We start from the raw sequence: 14,832 nt of genomic DNA, 5'->3' as shown, positions 1-14,832 counted from the left end.
TCCCTGTGCTCCCTGCATCCCTGCATCCCTGCATCCCTGCATCCCTGTGCTCCCTGCATCCCTGCATCCCTGCATCCCTGTGCTCCCTGGGGTCCCTGCTCAGCCCCACAGGACCCAGGCAGCCCAGAAGATGGAGCAGTCACCAAGGCTCATCAGGTACTTCGTTCTTTGCTGCTGAATTAACAGTAGCTGAGAGCATGCCCTGCCTGATGAATGCCCTTTGTAATCTGAGCGTCGCCCCGCGCAGATTTTCTCGCCTCCTATGCAGTGCAGTTGGACCCATCAACGTGTGTGGCAAAGGAGATTTTTATATTTTCTTTTCTCTGTTTCATCAAAATGGTTCCTGTGCACTGGGACAAAAGCCAGCCTCAAACAGCAGGTCCTTTGGCTGCTCTGTGTTGTGCCATCCTGAGAAGCTTTGGCAGCTGGTAATGAGGGACTAGAGGGACTAAGATCCATGATGTACATGGCTTCTTTAGAAAAATGCTCTTCCTAGGGCAGAGGAGCTGAATGGGGTGCTGAAGATGAGGCTGAGGGTTTTATAAATATTCAGAGGCACTGGAAGTGCACAGGGGATTGTTGTGAGTGCAAAGGATGTCGACACCCTCAGGCTGCAGTTATTGCTGAGCTGTGCTTCTGCATCAGCCAGCCCCTCTGATGCCCTGTGACAAGGTTGGTCTTGGGAAGGGGTGATGGATTTATCCCTGGCTTAATTATATTAATTTAATCACTATTTCACATCAAATTCTTATTATCTCTTTTGTTGTGGCAGCTGGTATGTGTGTGATCTGATTGATTCATCACTAGATTGCTTTACTTAGCAAACTGTTGGTTGATTACTGCTGCTGGCATTAAAGAAAATATTTGCTTTTAAAAGTATGAGCCTATAGATTTTTTAAAACAATGATGTGGGCTACTCTACACAAGTCACATAGTGACAATTCCTTCAGCTTTATTTGCCCATTTTGCAGCATTTGGCCTTGTACGATGTGGTTTTATGTGAAACACAAATTGAGAGAATGTTTTCGTTAATTCAGCTTGTCTGTGGGTCATGTTCAAATGTTATTTTAAATGCTCACATTTCTTATATGAAATATGAGCAAGTTTGTAAACACTTACTTTCTTAAAGTGATATTCCTGTCTAGTGAAGCAGTTTGGTATGGATGAAGTTCCTTCCTGTCAAGGCAGCCTGTCTGAAACAGCTGGATCAGAGGGGTAACAGAGTATGTCTGAATGACTGCATGTGTGCATCCTGAAAGAAGGGATCCACAAGTGCACGAATATCTATAGGCTGCATAGTGATTTCATTCCATCACTAAAATCACCCTGGCTAAAAATGAAATGCATACAGAAAGAGGTTAATACCAATTATAAACTCACAGCTCATTATATACTTCTCAAACTAATACAGATACAACATGATTTAAGATAGGAAACTGTGGCTAAAGGAATTAGTCGTCTCGGCATGAAACTCAGTTTATTTAATCAATGTTGTTTCCACTAGAAAAGTGGATTAGTTTTTCTTTAAGACAGAGTTAAAAGTTTTGCAGCTAATTTATTTTAATAAGCATTCAGTCACTGACTGTTGCAGAAAAAGGCTAAACTGTAATGAAGAGCCAGGAAAGAAAGCATGACTTAATTATTTTTCTGGGGTGGATAATGAATAAATTAGCTACGCTGTAGGCTTGCTGTTTCTATAGAATTTATTACTTTTGCTTTAAGAACCATATCATGACAAAGTCAATTTTTCTCCTGACTGCAAACTGATTGATGGGGTAATGTCTGGTTGTGAAAGACTTCCTCTTCATCATTGTGTTGCCAACGTTGGTATCACAAAGTGAGTTTGAAGTTTTCCCGAGTGCATGTTCTCCTACGTAATTACAGATGACAATTACTTTAATTCCTTTTTTTAACAAGCTTTTTAATCATGTAAACTACAGAATGAATAACTTAGATGTGAGCAAAGATGCACATGGCTTGAAGTCTGCTTTCTTGGTCCTTAATTTGTTGCCTTCCATGTGAAGAGCTAAATACTGTATTTAGAATGACAGCAGGTGTTTTCATGGGAAGATGAACATGGGTATAACAAAAAGGCTTTGCCAAGGAACAACTAAAGAATAGTCTTGCAAGTGTTCAAGGGATCAAATTTTTAAGAATAAAGATTATGAATTTGATGTGGCATAGGGAATATAATTTGATTGAATTCCCACTACAGTCATTGAGACACTTGGATTTAAGTGGGAGATGGATTTGACCTGGTATGTGTATGAAAAATGGTGACTTGAAAATGAATAAAAATGTAGAATAATGTCAGAAGGAAAAAAGAGTATGCTGTGTGATTTACTGCAGTGTGAATCCTCCCAGCCAGATGAAGAAGCACATGCAGATAAAATAATGAAAATAAGACTAAATGAAGTATCAGAAAAAGTATTGTATTGAACTCACTTTGACAAGCAAACTGACTTTTCTACAAGCCCTGCCCTCTTGGGGCCTTTTATTTATTTATTTATTTATTTATTTATTTATTTATTTTTGATGCATGCAAATGAGATACAAAGTCTTCAGATATATTGCTTAGAATATATTTTATTCTTTGCTCCTCCCCAACCCAAGATACTAAAAACCTGGATATTGTTTTTTATTGGAGCTTTATTATCACTCAGGTAATGAACTTTCCCCTACATAATTTCACATGCATCCTGAGAAAAAAAAATTCTTTCAAATATGCTGTTTCTTGGTTTGATAGTCAAGTTAGCAATGGATCAAGTTTTAATTAAAGGAGGGAAAACATTGTATTAAGCAGACATTACTTACTTTGAATAACTTTATCAGAAGGCTGTTGAACGTGGGATTTTGAGGGAAACATTTACCTTGAACTTGCAAAGCAAAAATGAATAAAGATCAAAGAAGCAGATTTCACTCTGAAAGATACATTACTAAGCTATGCCCTGTTCTGCAGTCAAAGGTCCTTAGTAGTAAAGAGTTAGGAAAAAAAGTATAAGGGAAGAGGCTGAAACAGATAATTCTGTCTTTTTTTTTACAGTCCCCAGAGTACTATGCAGTTTGGGGTGTTTATTCATCAGCTGCAGAGGACACTGAGTTCTTATCTGTTTCTTTCCACAGAAAGTAATCATCTTTTACTCCTTTAAATATACAAAGCTAAAATCATTATGACTTATTCCATCAAATGCTATGCTGTCAATGGAAAAAGCTCTGAGAAAGGTCAGTTTGACTCTTAAGCTGTACCATTTGCAAGCAATGCTTGTAGTTTGCGATATTTTCTATACAGCAGGCTAAAAGACACAACAGACATTTATGTAATCATTTCTGTGTGTTTTAATATCTACTTTAATGACCGTTAAAGTAATTCTAATGAGCATTCTATTGGTGAAGATATTCTTTACAAGTTCAGTAAGAAAAAGCAAGCCAATAGACTGTGTATGTTGCAAGCATGTTCGTTTTCTCTTCATTTAATTTATGTCTACTCTCAAGGCCACCTCCAGTGCATGTATCATTTTTATTAAAATTAATGTAAAATGACTCACAGAGTCTAAATTAATTACAGTGATACATAGTGTTATTCTGTTCTAAGCAAAAATTAAGTCTATTCAAGGTTGTTCATGTTTGCAGCATAACAAATCAAAATTAAAAAAACTCCTCCCCATGGTCCCCAAAGATGGCACTGCTTACTGCTGGATTGAAGTAATGATAAAGAATTGCAGAATTCTGTCCCTGAACCACTAAAATTCAAGTATTCAGTTGCAGGCTTTGCATCTGCATTTAAGAAAATTCAAATGTATCTAAATGATACATTTAGATTAGGAGGAAAAATCTTTTCTGAATACAGTATATAGAGACTTATGTTTTTCTAATTTTTCAGCAAGGCAAGATGCTATTATTATTTTTCCAACATCAAGGGCACAGTCAAAACAATGTCTTTTATTGTGCAGAGGAGAGAATGAATACAGCACAGGTTGGCTAAAATTCTTCAGCTATTTGCTTTCTCACTGCTGTATTCATCTACTTTGCTGTTGAAGATGCATTAACTTACAGACACTGGCTTTAACCTGAGTGTCATATGAACTGTAGTATGAAGGTATAGAGTGCAGACAGGTAAACTGGAAACTTCACACCCAGACTCTTTAGCAAATATGTGCAGGAAAATCTGTGCTCCCCAGACAACAGGCGTGCCACTTCTTTACACATATCAGTTTATCAAATTCTTTTAGATGCTCCTTGTATTTATAAATACAAAGACCATATACAAAGATTGGGGCAACTGATTGTTGTAGATAGCAATAGATTACATATAGGTGAACATTGAACATAGATTAATGAACCACAAAAACCTTCCATTTGTTTAACAGTAGCCTTTATAAATGCAAAGTAACCTTTATAACTTAGCAAATATTCCTTAAGTATATAATTGAAGAAATACGTTCAGAATAAAGAAATTTTTAACTGCTTTGCAAATAAATTGAAAACCCAAAGTTTAAATATGCCAAACCCATTCTTTCTTGCACATTTTTGTCTTGCTCTACACAGCAATGTCATTACTTGCAGGAGCTCAGAGTGAGTAGAGATAAAGAAGGCAAATGGACAGTGACAGCCATGTAATCCAGTGTCTGATTGCTTTTCCACATGTCACTGGTGAAACACACAACTCTCCCCTCAGCCTCTGTGAAGGTCTACAGTACTCAGACTCGTTCAGTCTAATGCTGTCCATGCACACAAACAATGTCTTGAAGGAATCCTTTTCTGAGATTATGCTCTCTGGAAATGTTTTGACACCACTATTGCTCATCATTAAAAATTCATCTGCGAGCCTGAGCTACAGATATGAGTTAGGAACAGCTCATATTGAAACAAACCTTACACTTTTCACTGTGAGTTGAAAACATTAGAAATTTTTTGTCAATAGTTTTTCAAAAGTATTTGCTCCAAATGCTTGATTACTTTTAATCACTCCAATTCCAAGATTGTAGTAAAGAATTTTCAAGAGAACTGCCACCTTTTCTGTTTCTGCTCTTTTAATTGAGCCTCATGTTATTTTCCCTTTTTTTGGCAAACTTTGTTTAAAATTCAAGTAGTGCTAATCTACTCTTTAAAAAAAAATCACTCAATGTAGTCTTGTTGTTTGGGAACAAACTGTTTGCCTTTAGCCTTTATCATCACCTATAAGAATTTAATGACTAGTCTCTTGCTCTTACAATTCCACCTAAGACTCTGCAACTCTGCATCTTCTCAAAGAAAAGAAAAGAGGTTAAGCAAAATATGTAAAGTGGTGCTGGTGCTTTTTGTATTGCCAGCAGTAGACAATAGTAAGTTTTGGTGGTTTTTTTAAATATGCTGAGCAAGATAGACCTGGTTCTCCAAAATATTAGACCATGGCTACTATCTTTGCATCCTTTCAAATCCACTGAAATTTACCTAGTGTGAAACTAGAGGAAGGAACTGAAAAGTTTGAATATTTCTAGGGATTAGTATGTATGCCTCATTTTGTAATTTAGTGTGTTGCATAAGCTACAGCAAAGATCAATCTTAATAAGAAGACAAAAAAAGTAGAGTAACTATTTTTATTCTTCATTTGAGGAAGACTATGCATTCCTTTTTCCTTTTCTACCTTTCGAAAGACACCATGGTTTACAGAGTGAAATAATAAGAGCTGCAAAGAAAACATGTTGTGGTTCTTCAGTAGAATATAAGCTATCTAAAACATACGTTTAAACATAGCATAAACCAGTTACTAATGAGGAGGGTAAATCTTAAAAATATTTATTTTTTCTTCTAATGATAGAAAAAAAAGTCATGTTTGTCATTAGTTTTACTTTTTTCTCCTTTTTTTCAATATTTCTATTTCTCCTGCTGTGTAATGTAGGTGCTGATCATGATACTAAAAATGCAGTATTAAATGTGAAAACTGCTTTCATTGCCACAAAGGCATAAATCTGTGAATTGGTGATGTATTTTGAAGAGAAATGTGCTTCTGTGAGTGAGCGCAGAGTACGGACCAGGCAGTGTGTGGCGAATTCAGCCGCTGTGGGCTGGAAGGGTTTTGTCCCCAGCCCATCCCACCGGGATGCTCAGAGCAGCAGAGCCCCGGGCAGGGGGACAGGGAGGGAGCCCGGCTGCTCCTGCCCCTGCACAGCCTCCGGAGAAAGCCCAGAGGGAGGAAATGTGCACTGTGTCTTCTGACTTACAGCCAAAAACATCTCCCTTTTATATCCATCTTTTATCCCTGTCCTGGCCACGGCTGCCCAAGTCTTGGAGCAGCAAGAGCTCCAGAGGCTTGGTGGATTCAGGAAAATTCCCACTCTGATATTTTCCTCGATTTAGATAATGACAGGTTCGTTTCTTTGCACGTGGAGTAGTGATCTTGAAACACTTTCAAGCAGAAGAGTTTTCCTTTCCTGGAAGAACTTCATCAATATTAGCATTAGCCATTTTTATAAATGTAAAATAAGCCACAGAATGTTGCTCCATCTTATTTTCATTTTAAAAAAAATTGTACAAACCAACAAACAGCTGTTATTATGTAGTGTTTTTCTGCAGCATGCCCTTTACCTCCTAACTTGGTGACAAGATAAAGGAAGCTAAATTTTAGACCTGTATTTGTGTGCATATTGTTTCCTTTTCTTGGTGATATAACACCCCGAACAGTAATAGGGTTTGTGATTACATTTTGAGACTCTCCATCTATTATGCTGGCTTCTATTTCTATTAAAAATATATATTTTGGATGAGTTTTATGGCATAGCAGTGAAACAGTCTCAAAGCAGCTTTTTGTTTTTCTTTTTTCACAAAATGCCTTACCTTGAGAATTACACTTTTCTTAACCATATATTTAAAGTAATATAATAATATTTAACAGCTGAGTGCAGCAAACAATACCATTTTCTAAGTGCTAGAATTTTAAAACAAGCCTAAACAAGAGGTTCAATCTCAAGTAAACAGGGTTATTGAAACATACAGATCATATTTTTAGTGCTCCTCTCATCTGACAGTGTTCAGTGTTGAGTGGTTAATATTTTACATCAGTGTCCATGTGCAAAACATACAGAACATTTTCATATTAGAAGTAATTCCACAAATTCTTGTCACATAACTCTAGCACAAACATTTCCATTGAATAAGTTTCCATAGTTTCCATTTCCATAGTTTTCTAACACGAATTTTTTTCTTGTTTACACAGAAACAATTCAGACTCTCAAATATCCTTTTAATAAAATAAAAACTCGCTCTGAAATATGTGATTCTCAGTAAGGTCAATTCTGAAGTTTGCACAACTGTCTTGATTTGTACATTATGTAAATTGGTTGAATTCAAACAAAAATTAATAGTTTTTGAAAAGGATATGGATGACTAGATACTTATATGTGTATATATATATAAAATGTATGTAGATAAATAGGTTTAAATTTATAAAGAAATGTATACCCACATAGGATCTGGTAATTAACAATTGGTCTCCTATTTCCAAGTAATGTGAATATGCATTTTGAATCTGAATTTGCATTTTATGCTCTGTGTTTTTCAAGGATGGATGGTTGAAATAGTTCAATTTAATTTACAATTAAGGCAAAGCCCCAAAAACATGTAAGAGTAGAAATGTGATGAATAGCTGAGCAAAACTGGCTTTCAGGTGTTTACTGGAGAGAGCTCACAGGGAGGTAGAATGAGGTTTGATCTTGTTTTATGGTGTGGTGAGTACAATACTCAGGAAAACAATAATTTGCATTTAGTTAACATCTGAGGTAAATGTAGTCATTATTGTCTTTTTCTCAGATGAGCAAATGCAGGATTTAGCTCACTGCCCAGTGTCAGGGAGGGAATGGCAGGCACAGCTGGCAGCAGCCACTGTGTCACTGGAGCCCAGGGCAGGACCTGGCTGTCCCTGCTGAGCCTCCCCCGATGGACCCAGGCTGCTCTGCACAGCCTCTCAGGGGACAGCCTGCACAGCTGGCTTTTGGTTTTTGTTTACCAACCACACACTTTGTACAAAAGAGAGCTGTACAAGGCTCTCAAGCAGGTTCCATGTGAATTCCTTCTGTGTTTGAAGGCTTACAAACATGCTCCACCCTCCATGCCACATTTATCAGCTATTATTCCTTTAGGATCTCAGAGAAGAGCTCGGGTTAAGATCCATTTTGCTGTGCCCAGTTTTTTCTTGCCACTAACTGTGGCATAGCCATGGACACATTATGATCTTCAATCCAGAGGGTCCAAGTGGCTCCATAAAATGCAGCAGGAACCTGGGCACCTTGTTCAGGGCACAGAGCAGCTACAGGGAGCAGATGCCTAACTGTTATGTGCTGTCATTTTCACAGTTGTTGCACATAAGTGCATTGGTGGATCTAGCTGCTCATGATTAATTTAGCTTTACTCCACTGCTTATTTAATAAAGATTTTATTATGAACAGAAGAAATCAGATTTAGAAATTAAACTGCTTCCTACGACAATCTGTGTGTGCATAGAAAAAATTCTGGAGACAAAACTGGACAAAGAAAAAAGTAATGTCCTTACAGTTAGCGTATGTACACTGTACGGCCCATTTTCCCATTTCTCTTTGACCATTAAAACATTTCAATGAATTATACATAGAGCAGTGAAATCATTTTAGCATTTCCAGTGGAACTAGCCCTCCAGCAAAGAGCAGCAATGGAGCTTCTCTTGCTTCATAGCCTTGCATACAAACAATCAAGACAGGAATGCTTACTAATATGGAATACACAGAGCCTAGCTCCATACGTATTCAGTTCAGATTTTAAGAACAGAAAAGTGGATGAATGTTTGCAAATAAACTCTGTTCAACATGAAAATAAGCTAATAGCACAGATGAACTTTCCATCATTAGTGCCAAATGAGGATACCTTTAAATTGTAAGTTTCGATTCATTTGCATAGATCACGAACAAAGGAAGTTAATTGTTGATATAAAATAAGCAGACGCTCCCAACAGCTTTTCTCTTTCAGCTCATTAAGCCCTGGGTAGACTGCACAGTGATTTTCAGGACCGTGGGGAAGGCACAGTTGGTGTTTTGTGGCACAGGGACCCTCAGGTGCAGGTGTGGCCCCGTGGCCAGGGGAGCTCCATCCCTGCCCTGTGCTGGCTCAGGAAGGCAGAGAGGAGCAGGGAGGTGGGACAGGAGTCCATTTCTCTGCTGTGTTTGCTCAGGAAAGCATTCCTCCTCCAAATGACACTTAAGCACGCCTTTAAGTTCTAGTGGGACATGATAAGGAGCAGGAAATGTGTGCTTAAGTGTTTTCCTGAACAGAGTCCAAAATTGAGTAGGTCATGGGTGAAATCTTTCCCTGCTATGCTGTTCTGCCTTCATGACTACTTGCAGCTGCCTCCCCAAGGCAGGGAAGTGTCCTTCTATGTCTCCAATAAAATGGTAGCACTTGTTTCCTCTGAGACCTGAAGGAAGACTGAATTTCATCCAAAAAAGAGGCTGAGGGAAGTTTCAACCAAAGAAAACAAATTACAGTGTTAAATAAGGTTAATCCTTTTTCATCATTTTATTGCTGTCCACTTGCCTAAGTGGCTATAATTTCAGTGCAAAGAATGATGGAGCCAAGTGTTCACTTGCATGTTATATTGCAAAAATTTAAAAAATGGGGTTGGATCTTCATTTTCTTTAGATAGCTTTTAGTTGCAATATTGTAGTACTGAATCTCCTAGAGATTTGCATTTTGCTAACAACTTCCTCTTTTAGTCCAAGACAAACTTATTTCCATTTGTAAAAATTCATTGGGTTATTCGTGTTATTATTAGACAAGCCATTTTGAAACATTTGATTTACAAAATCTCTTAACCTGACTACATACAATTATCATAATGCACTGTGTGGCACAAGACTTCTGTGGCATGGATCAGTTAGGGAGCAGCAGGTCACTACAGAAAACATTGTTCCAGTGTCACAGACCTGGCTCTTTAAAAATCTTTCATTGATTTTTCAAACAAGGAATAAAAGTAAGGAATTTAAGGGAGGAGATCTTTAAAAAACAGCAACAGACTTCTCCACACATACCATTGTACGATGAATTGTTTTAATTAAAGGAGTCATAATTACAGTCTTGTTTGCTCATACTGCTTTTGGAGAAAGGAATAATGAAGTATAATTTCATCTTCTGATCACCCATCTCCCAAATAATCTTAAACCCTTTCAGAGTATTTTTGGCAGCAGTTGTCATAAAATAAGTAGAACTGAAACATGGCCATTTATCACAGCATGTATGCTTCCATTTACTGAAATATTTGTAGTATTTCTCATTCTCAAAAAGGAAACAATAAACACTGGCATATATTTACCTACTATCAATGACCCAATGTCCAGTTTTCAGTGTCCTCTGTCTGTTGAATGTGCTCTGCAATGTTTCATCACCACAATCTTTGCTGCAGTTAACATACAACACAAAAGTTCAAAATGTACTGGTGTGTTAGATCACTGCACTGTAACTACCTTTTTTCGTACATTGTGAGCAAGGGAGAAAATGGAAAGGATTAAACAACTATTTTCTTCAAAGATCCTGCAATGTTTTCTGTAAAAACTGGCAAAATTACCCATGCCTATAACGATCAAATACTATACTTATTTGATCAAAATAATTATAGGAAAACATGACATTTAAAGTTGAAATTGTTCCAAGAACCGCTTTCAAAAAGTATTATATTAAAGACAAATCAATACTCTTTCTACTGTCTTCAGGCAAGATCTTCAAAACCTGAGATAATTGAGTATTTGAAGAACCACAAATCACATATTGATCTGAAGAATTTAGATACAGCACTGAAGCGAATGTGTTCCTATAACAAACTGCCATGTGTTGACACTACTGCTGCCTATTTTTATTTTTCTCAGCAATTTTAAGGCTCATCTAGAAGCTACCGAATTGTGCAGGCAGTGGCATTGATAATACTGTGAAAGTCAGAACATTCATAAGCTTATTTTCCATATAGTGTTGTTGATGTACACACACAGTACAAATGAAGACTGGCTAATGTGTTATCTACTGAATTAAGGCATAACAGAAAAAGACATATTGTAAAAATCTTTGGCAGCTTCCCTTAGAACTGTCTAAAAGTGAGAGGAAGAAAACAAAAATAAAAAGAGAATTGCATTGCAGTGAATGGCCTTTCTTTTGGCCTTCTGTGGCACATTAGATTTTTTTAATATGTGAATTTGCTTCTATACATACATAGCTAAAATCCTGTTACTTCGACTTCACTTATCATTTTACTCCTGCTTTTCATTTTTGTCAAAGCATAAATAATTTTCAAATTATTCATTATGTTTACTGAACATAGATTCAGAGGTTAAAGAGGGCTTAACATATTATTTTTTATTTTAGATAAATAATGTATCCTATGAAATGGATTTTTAATACCTCATTTGAAAAAAAACAAAACAAAACAACATATTCTCTGCATAAAGGCAAGAAGGCAAACAAAAAAATCATTAACAGGGGCTTAGGGGTATGCAAGAAAACTTTGAAGAAATGTCAACCAGAAGCAGAAAATGTGATGAAAAACCCCCAATGAAGTCTGGCTAGCTGTCCTGGTTCCTCAATGTCCTGAAGTCCCTTGAGTTTTCTGGACCTCCCTGGGGTGGGGTGGTTCTGTTTCACATTCACCCTTGGAAAAGTGCAAATATGGCCCATTTTTCTGCAGTTCACCACAAGCCATCAGGGCTCAGCTGCACAAGGTCCTCTCCACGAGCTGCCTTTCCTGGAGATCGAGCTCCATGTGACCAGAGCTCTAAAGCTGCAGGAGGAGATCTGTCACCTCTCCACCTCCACAAAGCATTGCCCAACAGGAAGATGTTATTTGGTGTAAATAAGGAGGTAATTTGGGGGCTAAAGTTATTTTTATTATAAAATAATCTTTATTGCAAAAGAGTCACAGATATCCTGAATTTTACCTTAGTAGTTTATCTATAAATTTTCCTCTGTGACCCAAAAAGTCCTGAAGAAAAATAGTTCAAGTCTAGAATGCAATGCATGTGATTGCCATTGTTGATGTCATGATGTGTTAAGTTGCCCACATTGCTGTATACCATATAGAATTCCATTAGCTCTTACTATTTTATAATACTTGTTTTCAAAGGCAGATTTTGATGTGTCATATATAGCATATGATTCTCTTATTGATTACAAAAACAGATTGATACTACCATAAATAAAAGCCTGGTGACCAGTACAATTTAAGATTGAAATTTATTTTAAAAACTAACTCCAAATAAATAACTCTAATATATATCTAAGTCTTTTATTTCCACATATGGTGAAAAAAATTATATTATAGAGGGTTTCCAAGACTGAAAGTGGATGCAGTGCTGCAGATACTTAAAATTACATTCTTTCAAGTGTGCTACCACAATTTTTCATAATAATTTCTAATTTTGTTTTTAAAATGTATTTAAGTCACTATTAAAAAAGCAAACAAGTTTTTGTTCAACATCATTAAATGTTCATTCCACCGAAAATAACAATTTAATCCAATTTTTATAAAATATTTCCTTTACAAGAAAAGCTGGCTAAAAAGAACACAAAGTTATTCATAGTTAAAGTCAACAGTTTTGAGGAAATGTCCCTCACTGTAATCTTCTGCCTCAAATGTGTTGTCCACTCCCATCAGACTGATCTGATTGAACAAAGACTGACTAATTGAAAGAGATCGTATGTGGGCCATGGAGATGTCATTAGACGATATGATAATATTCCAGAAGGTTGTCTCTTGGAAATACCAGCTGATTAATTTTAAGGACAAAGTCTGATACAACATCAGAAACTTGTACAGGAGAATTCAAATAAGTTTATGATTGAACAATCATGGCATAAGCACTCTGGACGATCAAGCTAGCTTCTATTAGGAGCTTTTTTCTCTTGGGTGCAGAGTGTCAGATAAAACAGAGTACTGTGGAAATTCTGTGAATTCATGGTAGAATAAGTAAAATTCCCAAAATTTAACTGAAATTCTGAATGCCTGTGTGGAACATCCTATACTTATAACAGCATAGCAGTCAGATTTATTATCAATTTCTAATGTGTTCGGGCTTGGATAAGCAAACACAAATCCTAGCAAAAGTGTAACAAAAGTTGTTTAAACAAACTTTGTTTACAATTCAGTCACCCAGAACTATTCTCTCTCCTTAAATACTTAATGCTTGTGTGACACATGGTACTAGTTCACAGTTATGTTTTTAGAAATTTAGAGAATGTAGATATTGGTTTTTCAGAGTAAATTGGAAAGATTGTGCTTAAGACAGGATGGATGGGAAGAAGGGTAATGCAAACTTTCTTTTATCTGCAGATATTATTTTTTGAGATGATAAAAGTCATGGGATTCAGTCAACAAGGTGAGGACTAGAACTCGGATTCTGTCACAGGATAAAATTCCCACATCTCAGGTGTTGCCTGGCTTCCCCTGGACAGAACCTTCATTCAGCTTCTCCAGAGGCTGGGATGCAAAAGGTTTTAATCTCGTGAGCTCATGGGGAGTTCTGTATTTAATATATTATTAATTTAATATTATCTGCATTATTCTGGTCTCGAGGCTGCTTTAATGTTCTCTGGCTCCTTTAGAACCACTGTCAGAAGACTTTTCATCTCCCAAAAAGTTTTCTTTGTCCATCATTCTAGTTTACTGATACTAGATTTATGCACACCAAGATCTCCTAGAACTAAATATCTCTGAACAGAAGAAGATTTTTGTCACCAACCAGCCTGGGTCCTGCAGTTGTGACCATTAGAGACAGAACTGGCACAGTCCAGCTACACTCAGTCCCTCTTTGCTCATCTACCTCATGCAGGCTGGGATCGCCAGAATCCTTAAAGTATGGACTTAAGGGATATTTTCCTGTTTTTCCTGTAGCATGTCAGGTTTGTTTTGGTTTGGTTTTTGTTTTTGTTTTTGTTTTTGTTTTGGTTTTGGTTTTGGTTTTGTTTTGTGTTGTTTTGTTTTGTTTTTGCAACCAGCATTGCTACCAGGGTATTTACAGTTTCTCCCCATCCTTTCCAGTGCCTCAACTGTTGAATATTTTTTTCTGTGTAACACTGAGCAACAGTGTGAACCCGCACCTGACAATCCTGCATGCAGATACACGGGGGATCCCTGAGCCAGGGTAATTTATTCCTGCCCTCCATGGACCACATTAAACAAGGAAGCTGTCTGATGATTTGGGAACAGTTGTAGCGACTGGATGTATCATACAGTTCAAAAGAAACTGAAATGCCAACATAATGGATAATTGTAACAATGTCTAACCATCGGGGGAAATCCGCTCTGACAGGAGGCAGATGATCTTTGGAATTTTATTATTCCATAGGAAGACAGAAGTTCCTGTTCTTAAAGAGAACAGCAAATAATGTATATGAAATATGTGATTTCACTATAGCATGATTCAAAATGGTCTGAAAGAAGAATAAAAATCATAAACTCTACAGCAGAGAGAATTTATATATTTTCTGGCAAAAAGGACCGTCACTGTACCATTCTGATTGAATATGAAAATAAATAAGAATTTTTTTTAAAGTCAAATATTTGGTTTTGTTTTTTTAAATTTAAAAACTATGTTTTCTTCAACCCTTCAGAAATATTTTTTGATTCTGCTTAAATTAATCTAGATTTTAAAAATTTCCATTTCTGCCTCAACTAAACTTGATTTTCCCATTATGTTTTTCTACTTGTTTTGGGCTTTTTTGTTTGCTTTTGGGTTTTTTTTGTTTGTTTGTTTGTTGTTTTATTTTTTTTGTCTAGACATTGGTATTTACACAGTTGTAGGTAATTTATTTTTCTTTCATAACCAAGTTTTGGCAATAAAAATAAGAGAA

The 14,832-nt window shown here is 36.6% G+C and overlaps 1 long non-coding RNA gene across 1 annotated transcript; it reads left to right on the top strand.

The window, feature by feature from the left end:
* Window positions 1–274: 274 nt before the first annotated feature.
* LOC148222814 (uncharacterized) lies at window positions 275–14,471 on the top strand. The gene is made up of 3 exons (XR_015805261.1): window positions 275–672; window positions 11,672–11,844; window positions 14,021–14,471. It is a non-coding gene; the product is annotated as an uncharacterized LOC148222814 (long non-coding RNA).
* The last annotated feature ends 361 nt before the right edge of the window (window positions 14,472–14,832 follow it).

The sequence above is a fragment of the Sturnus vulgaris genome, chromosome 9, assembly GCF_052056855.1.
Source record: "Sturnus vulgaris isolate bStuVul1 chromosome 9, bStuVul1.hap1, whole genome shotgun sequence".
Lineage (NCBI taxonomy): Eukaryota > Metazoa > Chordata > Aves > Passeriformes > Sturnidae > Sturnus > Sturnus vulgaris.
The sequence above is the reverse complement of the archived record's forward strand: the minus strand, read 5'-3'. Positions and strand labels throughout refer to the sequence as shown.